Genomic DNA, 24,382 nt, shown 5'->3' on the forward strand with positions numbered 1-24,382 from the left:
ACTGTAGGCAGACGCTTTACCATCTGAGCCACCAGGGGAAGTCCTTATATGCTTAAGCAATACATTATTTTAATGACCATATTTTAAAAGATTGCTTCTTTTTTTTTTGAAAACATGTTTCCTTTAAAAGATTGACCTGTGAAAAAGTATATGCTTGAATTCTAGAAAGAAAACTGTTCAAAACGTATGACTATTGTTTCAATTATTATTTTCTTTCTTCCTTTACAGACTTTTGTGTAAAATCCGTAAAAATGAATATCTAGGCTTCCATACCTTAACTAAAAATAAAATTCACTACAACCTTCCTATCATAAACCAGGAGATCTAAAAGTGAACTTCATCCAGTCTGGTTGGAACTGATGGGATTTTAATTCCTTGAGGCACAAGATGCCCTGGGATGGCCAAGCTACTTAGTGCTTCTTTTATTGCATTTGACCTCAAGTCTGACCAATGCTAAGATACCCATTCTCCAGCAATCTCCAAGCTCTCTTTGTCTTGAATCTCTTTGGTCTAACTCCAAGAGTCTACTGACTTCACTGGGGGCTAAAACTCTGAAAGGTTCCTATTAATAACAGCAGGGCAGGACTAACTACAGGCAGAGCAATGCCATGGAAGACAGGAAACCAAGTTGCCTCCTGGCCTTGCACTGATTCTGTAACTCTAGTTACATCACTAACACATTCTCAGCTGTGTTTTCCCCTTCTCTAAGTTAGCAATTGTAATCACCTTCTCCTCAAAATTGTTATGAGCTGCAAATAAGGTAATAAGGGAAGTAACTTATAGAGGATATGATAAATTTTTTCATTGTTTTTCTTAATAATTAACGAGTGTGGAGCAAGTGTGTAAGTAACCAGCAAGTTCAGTTCCCTGGGCTTCTTGAGGAAACGAGGGCAGGCAAATCTCAGTGTTCACAGGTAACAAGCAACTTCACTCATCACAGCTTGCTACATGTTCGTCAAGCTGAGTCAAGGCTTCCAAACACTACTCACTGATGGGCTGATCTGCAGGTTTCAGTCAACCGCAGCTTTCTAACCACCACTGAGTATCTGCAACAACCAGCAATGAAGATTTTGTTGAGTCCTCAGACATTCAGCAGTGCCCTGCAGGTCTAAGTCCTTCTCACGGAAATAAATAGAGGTTCCAGGGAGGGTCGGCAATCCCCTGGAGGAACAAGAAAATTCCATTTTTTCCAGGCCCTTTGATACTGTCTAAGAGTGATGTCACTAAAACTCAGAAGTGAAGGAAGTGCAGACTGCCTTCCTGACTCTCGGGAAAAGTTAGCTCCACCGTAAAATACCAAAGGGCAGAGCCAACCTGGAATTCTACATCCTCCAGCATCTTCAGTCTCTGAGGTATAAGAAACAACTCCATCTGAGGACGTTTCCACATCCATTTGACTCCTCTTCACTCCCTCCCCCACCCACCCCCATTGCAATCAAATGCTTCTGAAATTAATGGACTCCAACGGATTTTGAATACAGAGACAAAGAGAACGTTCACCGTGGTCCCTCTTTGTGATTATAAGTGCCCATGACTCTACTTTAGTCAAGAAAGGAAGAAGCTGTTTTCTGCTTCCTGTATTGAAACACCTGAAATATGACCCTGTTTAATCGTTCAATCAAAAGGAACTAAAACTGGAATCAAGGATTCAGTCTGCTTCTGAGGGAAGGATCAAGACTTCAGCAAATAGAAAAATTGGTTTGACATTGTTGAGAATTCAGGATACATCCCTGTGTTAAGCAGGCACCCTAATTCAGTTCAGAATCTTCCCCTGTCAGCATGGTGGCAGGGACTGTTCACACAGGCTCACTGAAAGAAAAACATTTACCAGTGGTGAATTAAAATCAGAATTTCTGTTCCCTAAGCTCCTGTGCTTCAGTAGGTAGAAAGAGGCAAAGAGGGAATAAAAAGAGAAAAAATATTTTATACTTAAAAGAGTTAATAGTATCCATGTAGGTTGCATGTCTGAATAAGGCTAGAAGGGGATATACAAATAGCATCTCTCCTCACACGTATATTTGAAAGAAGTCAAAAGTCTACTTCTTAAGTCGCTCAGAATAATTCTTAAAGAATAATCATTCCACTATCATATGTAAAGTAGGTAGGTAGTGGGAAGCTCCTGTATACCACAGGGAGCTCAGATCGGTGCTCTGTGATGATCTAGAGGGGTGGGATGGGATGGGTGGAAAGCAGGCTCAAGAGGAAGGAGAATATATGTATTCAGTTCCGTTCAGTCGCTCAGTCATGTCTGACTCTTTGCAACCCCATGAACCACAGCACTCCAGGCCTCCTTGTCCATCACCAACTCCCAGAGTCCACCCAAACCCATGTCCATTGAGTTGGTGATGCCATCCAACTATCTCATCCTCTGTCATCCCCTTCTCCTCCCACCTTCAACCTTTCCCAGCATCAGGGTCTTTTCAAATGAGTCAGCTCTTCACATCAGGCAGCCAAAGTATTGGAGTTTCAGTTTCAGCATCAGTCCTTCCAATGAACACCCAGGACTGATCTCCTTTAGAATGGACTGGTTGGATCTCCTTGCAGTCCAAGGGACTCTCAAGAGTCTTCTCCAACACCACAGTTCAAAAACATCAATTCTTCAGTGCTCAGCTTTCTTTATAGTCCAACTCTCACATCCATACATAACTACTGGAAAAACCATAGCCTTGACTAGATGGACCTTTGTTGACAAAGTAATGTCTCTGCTTTTTAATATGCTATCTAGGTTGGTCATAACTTTCCTTCCAAGGAGTAAGCATCTTAATTTCACAGCTGCATCACCATCTGCAGTGATTTTGGAGCCCAAAAAATAGCTTATTCACACTGTTGCACAGCAGAAGCCAACACAATATTGTAAAGCTACCAGGGAAGTTGTAAAGCTATTACCTCCAAATTAAAAATGTATTTTAATTAAAAAAAAAGTTCCATCATTTCCATGGAGTCAGTCCCCTCTCCCAAGTCCTTCCCATCTAGCTCTAACCACCATCCCATACCTCCTTCAGTCTCTACCTTGGCTGTTCCAATCCTATGAAAAAGTTCTCTAAATTCCCATTCCCTCAACTCTAAGATGAGGCTAATTATACTTTTATTGGAGGCTTGTGCAGAGAATTGAGTGAAATACTATGTAAGTAGCTCTTGAACAATGCTTGGCACATAAAATGTCCTCAGTTAAATAAACCATTAATGTTCATTTATCATTAAAAATTCTGATTATTTTATTTTCCTGTTTATAATCCTAAAATTACATTCCAGAGCACCCAGAATAAGTTCAGACTTCTAAGTTTAGTTTCTATGAACTTTATAATCTGCCTACTTTTAGCCTCATCTCCTTAACCATCTCAAATGCCACATCTTCCCTAGACATGTGGGACAACTGTGGTTTTCAGCACATACCATACTAGGCCCTCAGCATATCCACATGGCTGTCATCTCTCTTGAATTCCTTTATTCTTTTTATGAGCTAGAAGATTCTTATGCATCTTTTAAAACACAGATCTCATCTCAGAATTGGATGGAAAATGTCCTCTTTCCCCACAATTGTACCTACATCTTTGAGTCAGGACATCAAAGCTTTTGTCATCTTGTTCTATTTGTGCTTCTTAACTTGATTCTCTATACCTACCCCATCAATCCAGTACCATAACTTCTATCAGGACAAGGGTCTTGTCTATGTCTTCATGTCTTCCTATGCCTGGCACACAGCCAGTGTTCAATGCAGATAGATGAAGGAAGGATAGAAGGAAAGAAAGGAGGGAGGGGTAAGAGAGGAGCAAACAGGAAGATAAAAGTTAATGGATGAAAAAGGGAAAACCAACTCTATTTCTTACTATGTTAGCGTTCCCTGGTATTAGTTGTTCAGCTCCCAAAAGCTCACAGACCTTCATTTTCCTGCATCAGGAGATGTTACAATCCCCTATATGGACAGTTCTGGTCTTCGTCTTCCTGCAGACAGTCTCCCAGGCGGCTTTCATTCTGTACTCTCTATTCAACCAAATCCTTGTCACCAGCCTTTTTTTTTTTTTTTTTAACCCACTGTGATCTGCTGATCTTCATCATAACAAATGATCTTTTATTAATTCTGGAGAGATTTACCCCTTTGACTTTTTACAGTGCTCTTTCAGTGATGGGAACAAACGGACAGCCTGTGACAAGAGCTGGAGGGAGAAGTTTGTGCTTTCCTAGTATTACTTCCCAGTAACTCAGGGATACACTGAACAAAGATAATTGAGCGCCTGCTCTTTGTCTGATAGTGCATGATGCACAAGAAATACAAAAGCTGATAAGTGATGGTCCTAGTTTGGGAAGAGCTCCCAGATGAATGAATTCTTTCAGCTGACATTGTTTTGAGTCCCTCCTGTGTATCAGGCACTGTACTTGCTGCTGGGGAAACAACAGTGAACAACAGAAAAAGTCCCCCTTTTCAAGGCAGTGACACCCTAGAAAGGAAAGCAGACAATAAACATTCAGGATGCTCTGAGGATAAATGAATGAAGTGGAACAAAGGTGAGCACTGGGAGATCAATTATCCACTCAAAGTTGACCAATCAAGAGTGACTGTACACTTCTTAGAGTAGGGTGGTAATGGTGGTTAAAAACAAACAAAAACTACTAAATTCTATAGAGTCAACTGAATCTGCTGACAGATTGTTTTATTTCTTTTTATTTTAAAAAATTCTGGCTGTGCTGGGTCTTCGTTGTGGCACATGGGTTCTAAAACTTGTGAGCTCAGTAATTGCCGTGCGAGGGCTTGGTTGCCCCACAGCATGCAGATCTCAGTTCCTTGACCAGGGATCAAACTCGTGTCCCACTGGACCACCAGGGACGTTCCCATGCTGACAGATTAAACGCAAGTTATTAAAGAGAAACATGAGTCTCCCTAACGTAGGTATTTTGGATTATGTATCTGAGAGAAAAAGAGCTGTCTTTACTTGAGTTGGAAAAGTCAGCAAGATGAGTAGGTTTTTTTCAGTGAATCAGGAAGCAAGATTATGATCAGAGAGTAAAGAATAGAGAGGAAATGTGGAGAAGAGAGGCGAACTGGTTGTCTGGGAGAGTATTTAATTGCCTATTCCCTCTGAGGTTTGAAGTTTAGAGGAAGATGAATGATAAAATGTTTAACATTATGCAGTATGCTTGAGATGCCTAGAAAGAATAACAGCATTTATATATAATCACTGTGAGATGTAATCACGAAAAGACATACGGTGTACATTTCAATAAGGATGTGTTGTGTTGGTGGAACTGTAATAGTGATATAACTTATCACAATAGGGCTTCAGGCCATCATTCTCCTGTATTAGAGTTAAGACGGGAACATTTTGTATTTTAGGAAAGAACTGTTTTATTCTTCGTGAATTAAGATAAAGGACCACCAATCCTTTAAGAATATGATGCTTCTTTACAGCAGGAGAACTTATAGATCATGAGTAATGGCTTATGTTATAGAAATAAATGAATATTCACCAACAGCAGAGAAGAGCATGGTTAACTCCTCTCTGCAAGGACATTTACTTCTTGCATGTCCAGCTTTATTAAATATTTAGCTGCAGTTGAAAACCTGTGAAAAGCAAAACCTTCAGTCCATACATTAGAAGAGTTAGAATGCATTTCAAAGTTTATCATCTGTATTTTGACCAAGGAACACTGGGTGTATTTTTCTAGCGCTTTATGTAGGATGTATTGAGTTCTTATATTTCAATAAATAGAATTTATCCCCTGTTTACATGATAAAAAAGTGTTTTAAGATGGAATAAATGATGAACGGTGGCAAATTTTACTGTTGGTCAAAATAAAATAAAGGCTGAGGTTTACCTTTAAAGTTGACCATTTTAGAGTCATTGGTGACCATGACAAGAGCAGATTTTGAGAAGTAGGGGGGAAGACAGCCTGATAAGAGGAGGTTTCAGAGAGGATAAAAGGAGAATAACTGGAAATATGAATATAAATAAGCCCCTCCTCTAAAGGGTTCTCTCCAAGAAGAACAGAAAGATAGAGTCATAGCTGCAAGAGCATATAGGACAAGGGTGGGTTGTTTAAATGGAAGATCCCATGGTTCCTTTGAAAGCTAACAGAAATGACACTGTGTGAGTAGAAGGGATAGTGCAGGAAGAGAGAAGTCATTGAGAAGTAGAGGGAAAATGGAAACTAATGATGAAATAGAGGAATTGGCTCTAGATAAAAGGAGGGAGAACAGATCAACCATGGTCACTGGACATTAAGGCAAAGAAAAGATGTATTAGATTTACTAAGGGAACATATCAAGTTCTTTTTTGGATTTTTTTTTTTTTTTCAGGGAAATACAAAGCAAAGTTGAGACTGAGAAATGGGGAGATAGTGGAGGTTTGGGAGAAAGCAGAGGCATAAACTAGTTAGTCTCCTGGGACAATTTTTAATTGTCTGTCCTCTCTGTAAACAAAATAAAAAACAAAATATTTTATTTTGTTTAAAATGCTGGTTTTGACCGACTAAATTGATTTTCTAACACATCGCTGGATCACTATTCACAGTGTCAAAATTCCACCCTGAGGCAACTCTGCCCTATAGAAAAGTGGGCAAAACATCAGTATGACATATTCGGAGCTACTGGGAGGTTTTAAACATTTGCGATGACTGGAAAGATTGTTGCATTGGTAGTGTACAGAATGGATTAGAACTGTGAGGCTGGAGGTGAAGAGTGCTAGAAGATCATCACCATAGTCTTAACAAGAGATTATGAGTACAGGAACTGGGCATTAAATTTGTGGATTGGCAGCAGGAAAGATTTAAGAGATAAGTAAATAGAATTAGTGGGATTTGCTCACGATTCTATCTGGATGTTTGGTGTTGATGAAAGAGGTGAAATGACTGAGAGAAAAGATTCAAGAATATTTTCCAAGTTGTCCATTTTATTTGCATATAGTTGCTGATAGTAGTCTCTTATGATCCTTTTATTTCTGTGTTGTCTGTTGTGATCTATCCATTTTCATTTCTGATCCTGTTGATTTGATTTTTCTCCTTTTGTTTCTTGATGAGTCTGGCTAATGGTTTGTCAATTTTATTTATCTTCTCAAAGAACAAGCTTTTGGCTTTGTTGATTTTTGCTATGGTCTCTTTTGTTTCTTTTGCATTTATTTCTGCCCTAATTTTTAAGATTTATTTCCTTCTACTAACCCTGGGGTTCTTCATTTCTTCCTTTTCTAGTTGCTTTAGGTGTAGAGTTAGGTTATTTATTTGACTTTTTTCTTGTTTCTTGAGGTAAGCCTGTATTGGTATGAACCTTCCCCTTAGCACTGCTTTTACAGTGTCCCGTAGGTTTTGGGTTGTTGTGTTTTCATTTTCATTTGTTTCTATGCAATTTTAATTTCTTTTTTTTATTTCTTCTGTGATTTGTTGGTTACTAAGCAGCCTGTTGTTCAGCCTCCATATGTTGGAATTTTTAATAGTTTTTCTCCTGTAATTGACATCTAATCTTATTGCATTGTGGTCAGAAAAAATGCTTGGAATGATTTCAATTTTTTTGAATTTACCAAGGCTAGATTTATGGCCCAGGATGTGATCTATCCTGGAAAAGGTTCCATGTGCACTTCAGAAAAAGTTGAAATTCATTGTTTTGGGGTGAAATGTCCTATAGATATCAATTAGGTCTAACTGGTCTATTGTATCACTTAAAGATTGTGTTTCCTTGTTAATTTTCTGTTTAGTTGATCTATCCATAGGTGTGAGTGGGGTATTAAAGTATCCCACTATTATTGTGTTATTGTTAATTTCCCCTTTCATATTTGTTAGCATTTGTCTCACATATTGCAGTGCTCCTATGTTGGGTACGTATATATTTATAATTGTTATATCTTCTTCTTAGGTTGATCCTTTGATCGTTACATAGTGCCCATCTTTGTCTCTTTTCACAGCCTTTGTTTTAAAGTCTATTTTATCTGATATAAGTATTGCTACTCCTGATTTCTTTTGGTCTCTATTTGCATGGAATATCTTTTTCCAGCCCTTCACTTTTAGTCTGTATGTGTCCCTTATTTCGAGGTGGGTCTCTTGTAGACAACATATATAGGGATCTTGTTTTTGTATCCATTCAGCCACTCTTTGTCTTTTGATTGGGGCATTCAACCCATTTATATTTAAGGTAATTATTGATAAGTATGATCCCATTGCCATTTACTTTATTGTTTTGGGTTTGAGTTTATACACCCTTTCTGTGTTTCCCATTTAGAGAAGATCCTTTAGCATTTGTTGGAGAGCTGGTTTGGTGGTGCTGAATTCTCTCAGCTTTTGCTTGTCTGTAAAGCTTTTGATTTCTCCTTCATATTTGAATGAGATCCTTGGAAGGAATGGATACATTCTTAGAAAAGTACAACTTTCCAAAACTGAACCAGGAAGAAATAGAAAATCTTAACAGGCCCATCACAAGCACGGAAATTGAAACTGTAATCAGAAAACTTCCAACAAACAAAAGCCCAGGAACAAACAGCTTCACAGCTGAATTCTACCAAAAATTTAGAGAAGAGCTAACACTTATTCTACTCAAACTCTTCCAGAAAATTGCAGAGGAAGGTAAACTTCCAAACTCATTCTTTGAGGCCACCATCACCCTAATACTAAAACCTGACAAAGATGCCACAAAAAAAGAAAACCACAGGCCAATATCACTGATGAGCACAGATGCAAAAATCCTTAACAAAATTCTAGCAAACAGAATCCAACAGCATATTAAAAAGATCATACATCATGACTAAGTAGACTTTATCCCAGGGATGCAAGGATTCTTCAATACCCACAAATCAATCAATGTAATACACCACATTAACAAATTGAAATATAAAAACCATATGATTATCTCAATAGATACAGAGGAAGCCTTTGACAAAATTCAACATCCATTTATGATAAAAACCCTCCAGAAAGCAGGAATAGAAGGAACATACCTCAACATAATAAAAGCTATATATGACAAACCCTCAGCAAACATTATCTTCAATGGTAAAAAATTGAAAGCATTTCCCCTAAAGTCAGGAACAAGACAAGGGTGCCTACTCTCACCACTACTATTTGACATAGTTTTGGCCACATCAATCAGAGCAGAAAAATAAAAGGAATCCAGATTGGAAAAGAAGTAAAACTCTCATTGTTTGCAGATGACATGATCCTCTACATAGAAAACCCTAAAGATTCCACCAGAAAATTACTAGAGCTAATCAATGAATATAATAAAGTTGCAGGATACAAAATCAACACACAGAAATCCCTTGCACTCCTTTACACTAACAATGAGAAAACAGAAAGAGAAATTAAGGAAACAATTCCATTCACCATTGCAACGAAAAGAATAAAATACTTAGGAATATATCTACCATGAGGTGGATGAAACTGGAGCCTATTATACAGAGTGAAGTAAGCCAGAAAGAAAAACGCCAATACAGTATACTAACGCATATATATGGGATTTAGAAAGATGGTAACAATAACCCTGTATACGAGACAGCAAAAGAGACACTGATGTATAGAACAGTCTTTTGGACTCTGTGGGAGAGGGAGAGGGTGGGATGATTTGGAAGAATGGCATTGAAACATGTATAATATCATGTATGAAACAAGTCGCCAGTCGAGGTTCAATGCACAATACTGAATGCTTGGGGCTGGTGCAATGGGACGACCCAGAGGGATGGTATGGGGAGGGAGGAGGGAGGAGGGTTCAGGATGGGGAAAACATGTATACCTGTGGAGGATTCATTTCGATATTTGGCAAAACCAATACAATATTGTAAAGTTTAAAAATAACATAAAAAAGAAAGAAACAAAATACCTATATATAGAAAACTATATAATACTGGTGAAGGAATCAAAGAGGACACAAATAGATGGAGAAATATACTGTGTTCATGGATCAGAAGAATCAATATAGTGAAAATGAGTATATGCCAGCAAATTTGGAAAACTCAGCAGTGCCCACAGGACTGGAAAAGGTCAGTTTTCATTCCAATCCTAAAGAAAGGCAATGCCAAAGAATGCTCAAACTACTGCACAATTGCACTCATCTCACACGCTAGTGAAGTAATGCTCAAAATTCTCCAAGCCAGGCTTCAGCAATACATGAACCATGAACTTCCAGATGTTCAAGCTGGTTTTAGAAAAGGCAGAGGAACCAGAGATCAAATTGCCAACATCTGCTGGATCATCAAAGAAGCAAGAGAGTTGCAGAAAAAACATCTATTTCTGCTTTATTGACTATGCCAAAGCCTTTGATTGTGTGGATCACAATAAACTGTGGAAAACTGTGAAAGAGATGGGAATACCAGACCACCTGACCTGCATCTTGAGAAATCTATATGCAGGTCAGGAAGCAACAGTTAGAACTGGACATGGAACAACAGACTGGTTCCAAATAGGAAAAGGAGTACATCAAGGCTGTATATTGTCATCCTGCTTATTTAACTTCTATGCAGAGTATGTCATGAGAAATGCTGGGCTGGAAGAAGCACAAGCTGGAATCAAGATTGCTGGGAGAAATATCAATAACCTCAGATATGCAGATGACACCATCCTTATGGCAGAAAGTGAAGAGGAACTAAAAAGCCTCTTGATGAAAGTGAAAGTTGAAAGTGAAAAAGTTGGCTTAAAGCTCAACATTCAGAAAACGAAGATCATGGCATCTGGTCCCATCACTTCATGGCAAATAGATAGGGAAACAGTGGAAACAGTGTCAGACTTTCTTTTGGGGGGCTCCAAAATCACTGCAGATGGTGATTGCAGCCACGAAATTAAAAGACGCTTACTCCTTGGAAGGAAAGTTATGACCAACCTAGATAGCATATTAAAAAGCAGAGACATTACTTTGCCAACAAAGGTCCGTCTAGTCAAGGCTAAGGTTTTTCCAGTGGTCATGTATGGATGTGAGAGTTGGACTGTGAAGAAAGCTGAGCGCCAAAGAATTGATGCTTTTGAACTGTGGTGTTGGAGAAGACTCTTCAGAGTCCCTTGGACTGCAAGGAGATCCAACCAGTCCCTTCTAAAGGAGATCAGTCCTGGGTGTTCATTGGAAAGACTGATGCTAAAGCTGAAACTTCAATACTTTGGCCACCTCATGCGAAGAGTTGACTCTTTGGAAAAGACTCTGATGCTGGGAGGCATTGGGGGCAGGAGGAGAAGGGGACGACAGAGGATGAGATGGCTGGATGGCGTCACTGACTCGATGGACATGGATTTGAGTGGACTCCAGGAGCTGGTGATGAACAGAGAGGCCTGGCATGCTGCGATTCATGGGGTCGCAAAGAGTCGGATACGACTGAGCGACTGAACCGAACTGTCCTCTCTGTGGAATGTTTCCTGTAGAACACCACCCCCACCCCACCGCCATCAAATCCATGAAAGCCTTTATCATGGCTACAGATGGTGATGGAGAGGGGAGCTCTCAATCTAAATCTGGTTAATTCCATCTTCTCTAAGACCTCAACCTTCTGGATAAGCCTAGGAATGAGGACCTCACACAAGACAGATGAATACTGATTCCTTCCATGGGAGTTTTGGCCCTGGAGATGAATGAGTCCATATCCTTCTAGAAAGTCTTGATTTGTGGAAATGCAAATCCTATTTCATGTCATGGGAAAATGAGAAGCACATCTGTGGGGGTGAGGCTGGGGAAAAATAAAACATATGTGCATAAATCACAAAGCGAGAGAATCCTCAGTGCCTTGTTAACCCTAATTCTAGGCATTCCTGAATCCTAGTCCTTCGATTGCAAGAGAATCCTTAATAGCTCTTGTTATTGTTCAGTTACTAAGTTGAGTCCGATTCTTTTGACACCCTATGGACTATAGCCCTCCAGACTCCTCTATCCATGGGATTTCCCAGGCAAGAATAATGGAGTGGGTTGCCATTTTCTTTTCCAGGGGATTTTCCCAACCCAAGGATAGAACCTGAGTCTCCTGCTTTGGCAGGTCGATTCTTTACCACTAAGCCACAGGGAAGCCCCCTTAATAGTTTATCATACCCCTTTTGGCTTGACATACTTTGACTTTGGTTTCTATCACATGCAACTGGGAGATTCCAAAGTAAGCCATGCTCCATCATGGCCAATATTGTGAATAAGCAGAATAGGCACTAAGGGTATATAATGTGATAGATTCAGGAATGTGAAACTTCTTGAGCAAAGCATCTTCCCCCAACTCACCAATTGTGATTTATGAAATTCCACGATAAGGGTGAAAGGGAGTTACCATTTACAGAGCATTTCAGGAGTCTAACCCTAAGCCAGGTGTCTTAAAAATATTATCTCATTAAGATATTAATATTATCTCATTAAGTCCTTTGGCACTGGAGAAAAGCTTATTCTTCCAGAGCCCATGGAAGAAATATCTCTTCCTAAAATGCATACATATGTGTCTAAAATATTATTGCATATGCTATTATTCTAACTTAAGGTGAGAGTACATTAATTGTGATATTTATAAATATTGTTTTTGTTGTTCAGTCACTAAATCATGTCCAATTCTTTGTGACCCCATGGACTGCAATATGCCAGGCTTCCCTGTCCTTCACCATCTCCCAGAGTTTGCTCAAACTCATGTCCATTGAGTTAACCATCTCATCCTTTGTACCCCACCCCCTTCTCCTCCTGCCTTCAATCTTTCCTAGCATCAGAGTCCTTGCATCAGAGTATTGGAGGACTTTAGCATCAGTCCTTCCAATGAGTATTCAGTGTTGATTTTCTTTAGGATTGCCTGGTTTGATCTCCTTGCAGTCCAAGGCACTTTCAATAGCCTTCTCCAGCACCGCAATTCAAAAGAATCAATTATTTGGCACTCAGCCTTCTTTACAGTCCAACTCTCACATCTGTACATGACTACTGGAAAAAAACACAGCTTTGACTATACGGACCTTTGTTGGCAAAGTGATATCTCTGCTTTTTAATATGCTGTCCAGGTTTGTCATAGTAAATTATGATTAAATGATAAGAATCAGAGAGGTAAAATGTGAATTCTTGAGCTAGAGACCAAGACATTGAAAATAAGATTACAGTAGACAGAGGGCTGGAAGTGTAGTGGCAGCCATAAAGAACACAAGAGCAGACAGAGGTAAATCAAGCATAAAATGAAAAGCTGTAGGCAGTTGCTGAAAGAAACACGTCCAGACATATAAAAAAGTATCTGGGAAGGAGAGAGACTGGTGTGTGGCAATGCCTATTACTGGAATCAGTTATTGCTGAGTATGTCAGGTGAGCATTCTCCACTGGATTATAAGGTTGGAAGGGATTACACAAAAAGGAATGTCCTTAGTTATCAGAAGTTCAAAAGAGAAACATCTGCCTGGATTCAGACTGAAAGCCAGCCGTGGAAGAAATATGTGGTACAAAGAATAAATGTCCATAAAAGCCAACTCTATCTCATGGAAAGCTTTTTATTTTCAGTTAGAATAAATAACAGGATGTTGTACTTACTGAAATTCAGCCACCAAACAGAAAGATATCCAATGTATATACATTTATACAATATATACATGAGATAGATATTGGATATCTCTTTGATTTGATAGTGAAATTAAAATGTAAAAATATGAATATAAATAAATACGTGTATTTATGTGTGATACTTTATAAATATTATTATTATTATTAAGGAAGAATTCCTGGGAAGGATTCAATGTCAAAGGGGCAAGGCTGTCATTTGAAATGCATAAATTCTTTAACAATGAGTTCCCTGCAGAGAAAAAGGTCAATAGTAAAATCCTTACACTCACCCCAGGTTTGGAACTAGGAAATCTACCCATTTAAACTACTTATTGGATAGTTTAAATCTTTGTTCTAGAATTTTGCTTTTCCCAGCATTCAGGCCGTGCTGAAGGAGAGCTGTTTATAATCTGAGAATGTGTGTGCTAAGTCACTTCAGTCCTGTCTGACTGTTTGTGATCCTATGGACTGTAGCCCACCAGGCTCCTCTGTCCATGGGATTCTCCAGGTAAGAATATTGGAGTGGGTTGCCATGTCCTCCTTCAGGGGATCTTGCCAACCTAGATATTGAACCTGTGACTACATCTCCTGCATTGGCAGGCAGGTGCTTTCCCACTAGCACCACCTGGGGAGCCACAGTCTTGGAAGGGTTCATCCAGCTATTCGAGGCTCAGTTCTCCCTTCCCAATTTTCTTTTCCCATCTGAGTCTCATTTGAGAGACTTGTCCTTAAGCTGTTCTCTAATCAAGGGGTAGGAAAAATATTTCTGAACAAAAGGAATTATAATGCTTTTCAAAATGGCATATTCAAATGTGATTTGAAAGGAATAATCTGAAAAGTTAACATTTTGCCCATTATCACAGAGACAGAGAATGCTAGATTTGAAAAGGAATTTAGGAGCCACTTCATACAAAATGCTTATTTCGTTCATAGGTAAACTAAGGCCCAGATAGCCAAAAAGACAGGACCACTGTTCACAGTGACCTGACCAAACAGTTAGAAGGAGATCAGAGATGTTCCACTCACAGCACCAATTTCTTCTGAAACACACCTTCTAAGACTTTTTAAGAACTTTCATAAACTCCTGATATCATTTGAATCTACATATTAATAGCCAACATAAAAAAGATCACTAAAAGATGATTAACTAATTAAAAAATCTCAACAGTACATACCCTTTGTGAATGAAGCTAAACAGTTCGTTAAAATTGGAAGTGGGCAAACTGTATATCATAAAAGTAATGCTCTATTGTTAAATTTATCCATGTACTACATAGATGATTACCATAAAGTTACCCCCCGAATCCTATTTATTATAGAGTGACCAAAAATGGCTCTGGAAAAAAAAAAAATAGCAGTACCCTAGAAGGAGTGGTTACTAACAAAGAATATCCAACTGATGGTCTTTTTTCCATCAAGAGCGCTGGCAGCAGAGCACAACAACAGATCTTCACCCAAGAAGATAGCTGACAAAATATAGACTAGCTGGACAGGGACAGCAGAACCAGGAATTTGATTAAATTCAGGAACTGTTCTGACAGAAAATGTTTGTTAAACCATAAGAATGAAGGCACAGATTAAATAGTCAAATAGGCTAGATTTTGCTGAAGTGTTCCCTTCCCTGAGATGGGGTGGGATGCAGAGACAGAAGATGTCAACCAACTAGACAGGAGTCCAGAAACTCAGACAAGGTCTTTTTCAGGGCAGTTAAGGAAGGATGGAAAGAGAGGAACCTCAGGAAGAAAGGTAAGAGATGAACTCTGCAGAAATGTGAGGAATGCAGGAATAAAGTTGAGGCAGGCACCAACAGAGAGTTCATCAAGAACACAGATTGGGTGACTATGTTACTGGGTCATGATCAGACCTACCCAGTGGACAAGAGGTGCTGTCAGGTTCAGCTGGCCAGCTCATTCTGTCTTAACAGACCCTCTGATGAGACAACCTGGGGCCTTAGCCTAGCCCAGTGACCATGAATCATGTGCTTCAGCACTAAGCCATTTTAACATAATGCCAAATGGAGGTGAAGAAAATAGGGTGCCTGCCCAAAGGAGCAGAAATAATGGGCCGGCTCTCCCTTTGGTGCATTAACCTTCGGGGGAGAAAAGAGCTTTAAGGACAGAGGATGCAGCAGCTTCTCAGGCGTTAAGAAGATTAAGGGAAATCGTATTGGACTGAAGCAGAGAGGAAATGGCTTGCCCGTCTCAGAGAGGACATTTCTGTTGCTATTGCCCCTATAAAGCACCTTCACCCTCGGTTCCAAATCGGGCAGGGCCAATGGGATTTGTTAGGCCAATATATCAAATTAGTCCTGCTGAGGAGACTCTGGAGGAAGGCCTGCAGCCAAAGAGTGCTGTGAAATTTATCTAAGTGACAGGACACTTACAGGTGAAAATGGAGTTTCTAGCTGCCACTGTAGACAACAAAGCTAAAATGATGCTAATTAGAAAGCCTGCACCTTTAGCTCCAGGAAGAAAGAAAGATTCAGAGAGCAGTCCAATGTCCACCTAAAGTCTTTATTACCAGGCTGGAACTTGGGTGAAGATGTCTTGAACACAATCAGAAATTCAGAGATTTCCAGCACCATTAGGAGGACATGAGGGCTACAATGATGCACTCCTTTCACATTCACTGGATTAAGAATGATCAAGGTCACACAAATATTGCAAAAGCAAATAAATTGTCTACTTAGCTTTAAGGCAAGAGGATGTGGGAAGATATTCAGCAGCTGAGTAAACCCTGAGAGGCCCTGAGGGGCCCCCTTCAGCATGGAAAGCTTCCCTTCCATCATCCTCAGGATGTAGGAGGCATAAATTGTGCTTAGCAAAGCCATAGGAATCATCCAAACTTCTCACTGTAATGTGGTCACCTTCAACAGACCACAGCCAAACACATTCTACTGATTTATGCTCTTGAGGGTTCACAGCAAGTTCATCATCTTCATGTGGACCAGCTAAGCCCTCCCTCTCCCCAGCCAAACTTCTCTGTCTCAAGTACGCTTTCTCAGGAAGCAGGCTGTAAGAGTTTAATGTGCAGAATGTTTACCTAGGAGAGGCTTAAGTTTCAACACTGGGGCAAAGACGGAAAAGAAGCAAGATCGGCCAAAGTTGAGTCATGACACAGATCTATGACAGCCTCAGTCAATGTCATGGCAGTTCTGATGTAAGATGTGTCTTCAGAGTTGTCCTGAGCTGGGCCAAGATGGCCAGAACTTTAAACCCTCCCTGATTAGTCACTGGAATATGGGCTACTCCAGGAACGGGTACAATCAACAGGCAGAGCAGCTTATTGTGGCTCAGCAGTCTCTGAGGAGCTGACAGCTGAAGGCTGGTATTGACAGCATCCCAGCAGCTAGAGCAGTAGATTGTTCCTTAAAGGCAGATCTGGATATGGCACATCACATTGTCCATCACATGCTGTCCACATGTTTCCTAAATTCCCACACAACTCCAGGAAGCAAACATGAATTGAAGTTTGAACCTCCCCAACCTTTTTCAAAGCAGAAACCATAGGAGGAAAAGAAAAAATGCCAAGCACGAAAAATGTTTTGATGCCAAGCACCTTGAAGAATTAAAGTAACAGCCTCTGGTGTTGCAATTATGAGACAAAGATTGAAAGGTGGCTTTGCTTTAAATCAATGATGGCATCACCGATGAGAGGGACATGAGTTTGAGTAGGCTCCAAGAGTTGGTGATGGACAGGGAAGCTGGTCCCATTGCTGTCGTCCATGGGGTCTCAAAGAGTCAGACAAGACTGAGTGACTGGACTGAACTGAACTGAATGTCTTCCCATTGTCCCCCTTCTGTGAAATGTTCACAAGTTTCACTCAATCAGTGACTTCCTGTTAAGGGTCTGCTATGTGATCAGCATTGCACTAGATCCAGCTGTGGGAGATGCCAGAGAAACACTCAAAAGGATCTCTAACTTTGAGGACGTTTTGGTCTATATGGGAAGAGAGCATAAACACACAAGGGCATAGAGAACATCTTTTTGCTCAACTACAAGCTCTTTGCAGGTTGAGAGAGCATAGTATAACGTGGTACAGCAAATTTTTACTTAATTACAGTATGAACTTGGTCACATTATTGAAGTGACATTGATCAAGGCAGTTACATCTCTAAGGACCAGTTTCCTTTTTTATATTGAAGTATTGTTGATCATAATGTACAAATTACAGGTGTACAATGTAATGATTCACATTTTTTAAAGGTTATACTCCATTATAGTTATTTTAGAATATTGGCTATATTCCCTAATATTATACAGTATATCCTTGTAGATTATTTTATACCTAATAGCTTGTACCTCTTTTCCTCTTACCACTAGACTGCCGCCCCCAACCCCCATCTAGCGTACTTAGCTTACCAGTGTGTTGTGAAAATTAAATAATTCAAAGGTTTGTAAGCATGCTTTGTAAGTTATGAGAGGCAATGCAGACATTTGCTGCTCCTTTCATGCCCCACTCTTAGTGTATCAGAGAAGGAAGAGAAAAACCGCTGAGCTGGAAGAGTTAAGAGATTTCAGAGGAGAGTCAAACATTCGAGCAAGGGCTGCGAACTGGCTGCTTCTGTGATGTATTCTTGGTGACGTTAGTCCTGTCTCTTCTGAACACCTTTAGAAGGGGCGAATCATTCTAAACATGTTCCAGGTTCAAGCCAGGCACATCCTTCCCACTGTCTGTAAAGCCCACTGATGAACAAGCACTGGGAACAGAGCGGGGTCAAAGAGTTTGTTACGGAAATTATTGCAGCAGAACGGAGCGCATGTGGGAAGAACTTCCTACCTATTGAAGTGGCCTGTGTGGGCGGAGTCAGAGAAGGCTGGAACCAGGAAGCCAGGATCGGCTGGAGGCTGTCGGGTGGTCGTATTTTCATGACTAATTAGCTTATTACGCTTTATCGAGGAGGCGGGAGGGTTAAATTGAGGTTTAGAGTTGTCATGGGTAAACAGTGGAGTGGGGAGGGGAGGAGGCTGAGTCACTCTTGTATGGGTAGCGTGACCCTGTCTTGTCCCAAATGTGGTCACAGTGCAGCTCTGTCTGAACACTGTATCTGTTATGTGAACAGGTTTATGATCCTCCAGAAAGGTCACAGCCTTGCTGGCAACAAAGTCATTTTCTTTATTTCTCATATCTTCCATACCACCACATGTACACATCTGTATAACTCTGGGTTTCTTCAGATACCTGAATTTGCTACTCTTATGGGCAGAATTGTGTCCCCCCAAAATGCATATGCTGAAACCCTAATCAAAGTATGTTAGACTGTGACTGTATTTGGAGATGGGGCCTTTAGAGAGGTGATCATGTTAAATGAGGCCATTAGGATGGACTCTAATCCATCCTGACCGCATCCTTATAAGAAGAGGAGAGAAGAACACACAGAGAGACATCACTGATGGACCACACAGAGGAAGGACTTCGTGAGGACACAGGAAGAAGATAGTCATCTGCACTCCAAGCAGAGAGGCCTCAGAAGAAACCAAGCCTGCCAACACTTTGATCTTGAACTTCCAGCCTCCAGAACTGTGAGAAAAAAATTTCTGTTGTTTAAGCCCTTCAGTCTGTGGTACTTTATTATGGAAGCCCTAGAAAACAAATACAGTTACCCTCCCTTCATTGAAATAAGACATCTTGTGAGTGACAATCCAGGCTGAGCGAAGACTAACTCTGCCAGGAGAAGGCTTTAGAGGAACTGGTATGAAGAATGGTCTTGCTCCTTGGAAGAAAAGCTATGATAAATCTAGACAGGATATCAAAAAGCAGAGATACCACTTTGCTAGCAAAGGTCCTTATAGTCAAAGCTATGGTGTTTCCAGTAGTCAGATACGGATGTGAAAGTTGGACCATTAAGAATACTAAGCACCAAAGAATTGATGCTTTCATATTGTGCTAGGGAAGACTCTCAAGAGTTCATTGGACTGCAAGGGGATCAAACCAGTGAATCCTAAAAGAAATTAACCCTGAATATTCATTGGAAGGACTGATGCTGAAGCTGAAGTTTCAATACTTTGGCTACTTGATGCGGAGAGCTGACTCATTGGAAAAGACCCTAATGCTGGGAAAGATTGAGGCCAGGAGGAGAAGGAGATGGCAGAGGATGAGATGGTTAGATAACACAACTGACTCAAAGGATATGAATTGAGCAAACTCCAGGAGATAGTAAAGGATAGGGAAGCCAGGCATGCTGCAGTCCATGGGGTCACAAAGAGTTGGACACGACTTAGTGACAGGAAAACAACAACTTGAAACATGAATTAGAATGTGGCCAGCAGAGAAGGAGGCAAGAGCATGCCTATGGCAGAGACTCTGGAAGTGTGGTCCCCACACCAGTAGCATCAGCCTCATGTGGGAACTTGTTAAAAATGCAAATTCTCACCCCCCCCCTTCTTACACAGACTAAATCAGAATCTCTGGGGTAGGGCTCAGCCATCTGTATTCAACAAGCGCTCCAAGTGATGCTGTTGCTGGCCAGGGTTTAAAAACCACAGCCCTACGGTAGACGAGAAGGTTCCCAAGTGCAATCATGAGTAATTCAGTGTAGCTAATAAATACTAGCATGACTCAGAAAGGTTTAAAGAGAGAAGTGAGCATGGATTGAGGCCTTGAAAGAGGTAGAAGGTGGGTGGTATGAGGAAGAGGAGAGGCAGTCGGGGATACAGAAATAAGGAGTGGAAGCTCCTGCCTCTGGGTTAATCCTTAGCTTAGGACTTGAGGTCTAAACACTGCAGTGCCCTAAGGTGAACATGACCCTAAAATCAAGATGCTTAGGACCAAGGGCACATTATTCTAGATTTTCTTCCATGACAAAGACTTAATGAAGAAGTTCTTCAACATTCATTTGAAGTGGTGAAAAACACTTAAAACAGTCTATCCAAAAAAGTTAAAAGTTCTCAGGCTGAGAATTATGGTCATTGGAAGAGATATTTTAAAGCCAAATTGAAGAGGATGTAAAAGTTGCATTAATCGTCCAGAAAGCATCCTTTGTGTGGAATGCAACCTCGGCTTATAGGCTTTTAGTGAAATTAAATCTCTTCACACCTCGCCAAACTTGTGACTTTCCCGTATGAGGGAATCGGAGCCCACCTTCCGGAAAAGGGTTGCCGCAGTGCTCATCTGCCAACGTTTTACTGGCGAGGGGTGGGGAGGGGGTAATTGATGCAGCAGCCGAAGAACAAAAACCATGAGCCCAGTGGGGAAAGACAATCTCCATCATGATACTTTGGACTTAATGAAATTTGCTGTTAGCAAATTGAGTCCTTCAAATCTAAGATTGGAAAGTTGTAATCAGTCTTTCATTCAGGCTGGGTTGTTTCTGTTCTTTTGTGTTTACAGAATCGATCTCAGTTGCTTTTGCTTTCCCATGCCACACGAATGCCTCTGACCAATTATTCATCCTTTCTGCCCTCCTGACGGGGATGAGTTTGTGTGCTGTAAATCATTGTCCCATTCAGTGTATTTGCTTGGAACTTGAACTTCTGTGTTGACAGTGAGTGACTAATTTGCATGCTTCTGTCTCCTCCCTTGCTCCATACCTTGCACAGATGTGATCATTTACGCTTTAGCTTTTTTGCATCCCTTTATAGCATGAACTCGTTTCTTCATGTTCATTTAACTGCACCCTGAGAGATTATCTATCCACATACTTGGTGGCAAAAGGCAAGAGCAGATGGCTCCAAAACTGAAATGGGAGTTCTTCTGAAAACTCAAAGGGAAAGATTGTGTTCAGGGACTGGGTTATGTGTATTTTGCATTTTTTAGTTCCCATAAAAAAGTTGACTTCCTCAAATCAGATATAGATTTGATGAAACCATTTATTCAGCAATGGCTTTTTTGCCCTTCTTTAACAGTGACATAAAATATTTGAGCATTTTCTTTCCTCACTGATAACAAAACTATTCAAATGCACTGCCATAATATTTATTTAATTAGTTTCCTGAAATCTTTCTATGGAGAAATAAATTCAACTTTACTTTTTCTTTTTTAGACATAAAATGAAGCTGACTTCTAGTGCTACAATATTTTACTGTAATCTGAGCCTCCCAAAGATGAAACCTGGAAAATACAAATTTAAAAGGCGCCTCATATAAACTGGACTGTTATTTTAATCAGCACTTCTATTCACTTTCTTTTTCTTTTTTTATTTACCAGCTTTCCTTCTGATTGTATCATAATAACTGTCTAGACACTGTTCCTAACTGTGATGGATTTTAAGAGACTGTACAAATGAGGCCAGAAAAAAATAAATTAGCAGTACTGTGCACTAAAGTGCCTCAGTTTAAAGCATTATGAATAGAAAAAGCACTGACCACTTACATATCAGCTAAGATAGCCTACTATCTATTCATTTTCTTCAAGGTTGTGATTAGAAAGTTCTTATCCAACCTGCTGGCCAAAGGTAGAATAAATAATGACTTACAACTGTATGTCTCTAGGTTCTCATTTAACTTTTTGTTTTATACTAGATGCCTGGGAATCTAGATTTGAAGGTTAAGTTACAACTTCAGTTATAATGGTCTTAGAGATTGGTCTTAGGAGTTTCTGACTTCTTCAGTCACTTGCAGGACTGTCATCAGATTCAAAGCTACAGTTACTAAGGTTTTACTTGAAGCAACATAACAATAACAGTGACAATAAATAATATCAGAAACAATCCTCCCAGTCAATACTTAATCAGTAGGAACTGGTATAATCATAATGAAAGGTTTTTCAGCAGGTTGAAAACCATCTTATACCTTAAGCATCCCCTAATCCAAGGTCTTACCACTCCTCTTCTGCAGCCTCAGTCCCTTCTCTTAATGACCCGACACCTAAAGTTTAACACCTGGCCAAGTAGGGCAACTCCATTCATGGTACATTCTGGTTGGCTATTACTGATTGAGAAGCAAATATGCAATAAGTATTTTTCATGTCATTCCTGATTAAACTTTATCATTTACCATCTCAGCTATCATTAGTATCCAGTACAATCAGATGAAAAGGGGTCTCAGAACAATTCCAATGTGTGTGAAACAAAAAGGAGCTAGAGGAAGTCATGAAGGGGGAATAAAAGAGGATGCATTGGGAAAGGATTTCTGATGTAAAACTTGAAAAAGACTTCTGTATTTGCAAGCAAATCTCTATTTTAGCATTCTCTTTCAGGTCAACTTATCTTTGCCAATTGCCTAATTGCTCTGTAGGATTTTCTCAGAGATAGGATGACTTGCTGTGTTCTGCAGTATGTCACAAGATATATTCAGTCCCCAAGGTTAGAAATTGGGAATATTTGTAGGTGGGCAAGATTCTACCTACAAGCTTATATGGATTCAGTAGATGGTCCCCCAACCGGACCTCCTTTACTGAGCCAGGGCACCCATCCCCCAGCAGCTGGTGTTAGTTTCTTCTAGTGGTTCACAGATGCCCCCTCTTATAGGTAATGTGTCCGCCATGGAGAACACCCACGCCTGGAGATGCCTAGAACATGTTTTTCCACCACCACCAGAATATCTTGCTCCCAAGGACAGATTCTGGGCATGCCAGGTGGCTCAACAGGTAAAAATATTCACCTGCAATGCAGGAGATGCAAGTTTGAACTCCAGGTTGGGAAAATTCCCTGGAAGAGGGCATGGCAACCCATTCCAGTATGCTTGCCTGGAGAATTCCATGGACAGAGGAGCTTGGTGGGCTATAGTCCAGAGGGTTGCAAAGAGTTGGACACGACTGAAGTGACTGAACACACACAAGGATACATTCTCCCCTTGCAGGACAATTCTCTGATGCCATTATGCTCCAGAGCCCATCATGGAATCAGGCTGAGCTAGATACCACACTTTCGTTTAGCTTCTTCTCCTGCACTACCCTGCTGTCTTTGTGTGCTTGAAGACTTGTCCTAAATCATTCTCTGAAAGAATCCCTGTGTCAGTCTCTACTTTAAGACAACCCAATACGACTCTTTTTCTTGGAGGCAGAATTAAAGACTTTTTTCCTAAATATAAATGACAAAAATATATATATTTTTAGACTTTTATCAAATTTGAGGGACATTAATAATGTTTAATATTGATTTTCTACCAATTATACTATGACAAATTTAAAATAGAACATAGTTCTGGGTTTTATTCTGTTGCAATACTTTGTTTTCTTTTTGTGGGACTTTCATATCTGAAACTCATGTTTTCCCTGTTTCTGATTACCCTGCATATACAGACATAAAGTGTCAATACTTTGTAGGTTACAGTTAGCACCTCAGCTAGTAGAAAAGGCATCTAGGTAGTTTTGGCTTGCACCCCGCATCCACTCTCCACCCTTCTCCATCCTGCTGTGAGCCCCAAGACTTTAACTTCTGACGACTTCACTATCATTCTTTTTTGCCCTCCAACTTTCAGTTCAGCCAATGGAAGACATTCATCAAGAAATCGAAGGATTAGTGAAAAATGAAAAAAAGCATCTTTATTCCAACAGCCACCTTCCTGTCAGGTCATTACAGGCAGACTCTGACCCTCTACCCAAGGCCCCACTTTCTACAAGGGCAGCCCTTTTCACTGAGCTATTGTATGTTCCAGTAACTTAACTGCTCCCCACCCAGACCCCTCAAAACCCCTGCTTTTGCTGTCCCTAAGGATTGCCCCTATCCTTTCTTGCTTAACCCTGCCCACTTCATTGTACATGCTCTCATTAAACTCCCTTCAGTGGTCCCTTTGAGAGTGTGATATTATGCCTGGGCACTGGGTGAAGCAATAGGATAGCCTAACTTGGCTAACAACGGAATGGAAAATATTTCTTACTAGGAAAAAAAAAAAAAACAAATCTGGTAAAAATATCTAAGTCATTCCTAGGGTATCTGATTACTCAGGAACTCCGATACTCATTGTTACCGATTGATGTTTTGGGTTATAGTCATTCAATCATTCCTGTTTTCATTTATTCCATAACCAGATATTGATCACCAACTAAGATTGATGCTCTGTGAGCTATGGTAA

General features: G+C 40.2%; 1 long non-coding RNA gene across 6 annotated transcripts in view; it reads left to right on the forward strand.

Moving 5' to 3' along the window:
- LOC133251453 (uncharacterized) overlaps positions 1 to 23,409 on the forward strand; it is a 34,177-nt gene extending 10,768 nt beyond the window's left edge. For 2 of the 6 annotated variants that reach the window (XR_009737679.1, XR_009737663.1), the window contains exons 3-4: positions 20,760 to 20,913; positions 21,412 to 23,408. This is a non-coding gene — a long non-coding RNA (uncharacterized LOC133251453). Of the gene's footprint in view, positions 1 to 17,668; positions 18,288 to 18,309; positions 18,953 to 20,759; positions 20,914 to 21,411 lie in introns of those variants that run through there. The other 4 variants (XR_009737644.1, XR_009737630.1, XR_009737660.1 and 1 more) reach the window with 4 other exon arrangements.
- The last annotated feature ends 973 nt before the right edge of the window (positions 23,410 to 24,382 follow it).

Source organism: Bos javanicus, chromosome 1, assembly GCF_032452875.1.
Source record: "Bos javanicus breed banteng chromosome 1, ARS-OSU_banteng_1.0, whole genome shotgun sequence".
NCBI lineage: Eukaryota > Metazoa > Chordata > Mammalia > Artiodactyla > Bovidae > Bos > Bos javanicus.